Source organism: Chenopodium album, chromosome 24 (assembly GCF_948465745.1).
Source record: "Chenopodium album chromosome 24, dcCheAlbu1.1, whole genome shotgun sequence".
In the NCBI taxonomy this organism is placed as follows: Eukaryota; Viridiplantae; Streptophyta; class Magnoliopsida; order Caryophyllales; family Amaranthaceae; genus Chenopodium; species Chenopodium album.
Window position 1 is genome coordinate 15,538,909 of NC_137857.1, and position 3,224 is coordinate 15,542,132.

At 38.2% G+C, this 3,224-nt stretch overlaps 1 non-coding gene across 1 annotated transcript; it reads left to right on the top strand.

Moving 5' to 3' along the window:
• The first annotated feature begins 1,113 nt into the window (after positions 1-1,113).
• LOC145612869 (small nucleolar RNA R71) lies at positions 1,114-1,220 on the top strand. The gene has a single exon (XR_014106780.1). It is a non-coding gene; the product is annotated as a small nucleolar RNA R71 (small nucleolar RNA).
• Positions 1,221-3,224: the final 2,004 nt, after the last annotated feature.

Genomic DNA, 3,224 nt, shown 5'->3' on the forward strand with positions numbered 1-3,224 from the left:
GGAACCGTTACCTGCAAATTTTTAACGACCTCCAGAAACTTACCAAACTGCTTGTCCAACTTAGTCTTTATTTGGCGATTAGGGAATGGTAATTTGATAACTGGTGGTGCTTCCCTACTCTTCCCCTGGGGTGCATCCTTCCCTGAGGTTGTACCCTGCAATGAATCATTAGAAATATTAGTATCAGGAATTTTACCCTGCAGCCCTGCAGGGAAAATTGGTACAACGGAATCAGGATTAGCAATATTAATTAAATCAGGTTCATCCTCTTTGGGCATTTGGGGCCCATCGTAGTGTGAACCACTCGTTAGGGTGATTGCATTAGCATGATCCGTAGGTTGAATTCCCTGCGCTGGTAAAGCTCCCTGCTGGCGAGATTGAAGGGTTGAGGACAACTGGGCTATTTGGGTGTCCATGACTTTATTATGGGCTATAATAGAGTCAATCTGTTGGTCTCTACTCTCCATATGTTTTTGCATACTGGTCAGCATTGCCCTAATTTCTGATAAAGCAGGGTCAGAAGATGTAGTAGGGGCTTGTGATGGGGGTTTCTGGTTAGCATGAGGGTGATAATATTTCTGCTGTGGAGGGGGTGCTTGTTGTGGTTGTTGTGGAGGTGGAGGATTTTGAACATTGGTGCTACGGTAAGATAGGTAGGGATGGTTCCGGTAGCCAGGATTGTAGGAATTGGAGTATGGGTTATTTTGCTTGTAGGTTTGAAAAGCATTAACTTGCTCCATTAAACTCCTGCAATCTTGTTCATAATGACCTACACTTCCACAATTTTCACAGAAAGCATCATTAGCATTATTAGAAACAACAGAAACATTAGCAACAGAATTAGGATTGTTAGTAGTAAGGCTATCTAGTTTCTGGCAAATAGAAGTAAGCTGGGCTTGCAATAGGGTTACTGAATCAACATGATGCTTGCCCTTGTTAGCATAACATCTAGCATTCCCATATTGGGAATTATGGATTTCCATATCTTCAATAACCTGACCCGCATCATCAACATTTAAATTCATAAATCTACCGCTAGCTGCGGAATCTAAAATTGTCCTAGATGCATTTCCTAAACCATTGTAAAAAGCTTGAATCAACTGCCACTTTGCCAAATTGTGGTGGGGACACTCCCTCTGCAGATCCTTGAATCTTTCCTAAGCTTCATATAATGCTTCATCTGTCTCCTGGGCAAAATTTTTGATGGCACTTCTCAATAAAGCTGTTTTCTCTGCAGGGTAATATTTATTATAAAAATTTAAAGCAAGAGTCTCTCGGCAACGGCGCCAAATTTTGACAGGCTAAAGTCGTATCACCTAATCAAAAATAATTACCTAAGTCCACTAGCTTATGTAGATAGGGAAGTAGGGTCGAATCCACAGGGAAACAAGTCTTTCTACTCCTAATTAATTAATGTAGTCTAATTTATTAGAGTAACCAATATTTGTTGTGATTATAAACTATACTACGAAGATTATGAGTAAGGAGAATAATTAAGGAAGAAATCAAATATAAGAAGGCCTAGGGCATAGGTTCACTAATAAACAATATTCCAGGGCAAACACAATAATCAATCATCAATGCATTAATTAATCAGATCATAAAGGGCTTTCGCTACGTATTACAATCACAGAATTAATTTACCGGTATTAAATCTCATCTCTCGAATCTCGACCTAACCATTTATAAATTAATCTGCCTATTGAAACTAAGCCTAAACATCAATTCTCATCTCTCGAATCTCGAATCAATATTACTAAACTCATACAATTAAACCTGGCCAAATCTAACTGCATAGCATTTAAACAATCAATAGGAAATCAATTAAGCATTAACGATCAACAATCATAAAATTACCCCTTCATATTATTGATTAGATCCCCATAAACCCTAGAAGGAAAACTACTCAGACATAATTAAAACTAAGAAAAACACAATAATTAAACAAGACATGAAGAAATTGAATGAATAAAATACTGAGATTAATTAAGAGAGAAATCGTACCAAGACGGCGGAATTACAATTGAGTTAAGGAACAAGAGAGAATAAAAGTCTAGAGAGAGAAAGTTTAAGTAGAGAGAAGGAGAATAAAAACTAGAATAAGAGAGTAATGAAGAAGTGCCTAATCTTGCCTAATAAAATTACATTAATACTAAGCAAGCCTTCCTCGCTAAACAAAACTGATCGGAAATAAACAAATCCTAAGAACTAATCGCGCCCGGTCGGGCAGTGGCTCGCCCGACCGGGCCCGCCTTTTATTTCTCCTCAAGTGCCTTCTCGCGCCCGGCCAGGCGCGTGCTCCGGGCGCGGGCCTCCTCGTGCAGTGCTTCGCCTCGCCCGGCCGGGCGCGCCTTCGGGCGACCCTTTAGTGGTCTGGGCGAGGCTTTTTAGCCTCGGGCTTCTACCTTTGGGCCTCTGAACTTGGCCCAAATGCTATCGAACTGAGCCCTTGGTCACAGATTTGATACCTCCAATCGGTCTTGGGCTATTGAACTGGGTCGCGGTCTTCCAACACTTGTAGATGCTCCTCGAAAACCCGGGAAAATGCTCCAAGTACGCAAATTCCTACAAAACTCAAGCAAAACTACCAAAGCACTGGAAAATACAAATTAGTAATAAAAGTGGCTCGTAGGAGCCAAAAACACTACTAATTACGACCAAGGGACGGGGATAAATATATGTATAAAATGAACACATCACTAATCACGAAGAGGAAATTTTCATAATGGTCAGTGTTATTGAAGAGTTAATAAATTTTAATCAATCTAAACAAAATTTTGATTAATTTGATTTTGTCCAATATTCTTTCATTATTATCAAACACTATTAATTTAATACTTTTATCAATTTTTTTTTTCAGAATTAGTCACGCTACCACATAAGCTGCCACATAAGCTGCCACATCAGCTGCTGCTACCACATAGCATGCCTCATCAGATTTCTTGTAATACAAGTAGTCTTTGTTTCTGAATGTGTCTACGACTCTAACTTTGTACTGACTTCATATATTTGACTATGATAATTTTAACTTAAACTAATGCATTTGGTGATTTATTCTATTCAATTCAAATTTTGCTTTTACATGACAACCAACTAAAATATATCTATTCCTAATATCTTTCATCATTTATTTTGTGGCTATTAAATTTAAAGGCTTAGTGACTTTAGCATCTTTGTATTGAAATGATTATTTTGCCTAAAAAAATAATAAAAAAAAATAATTG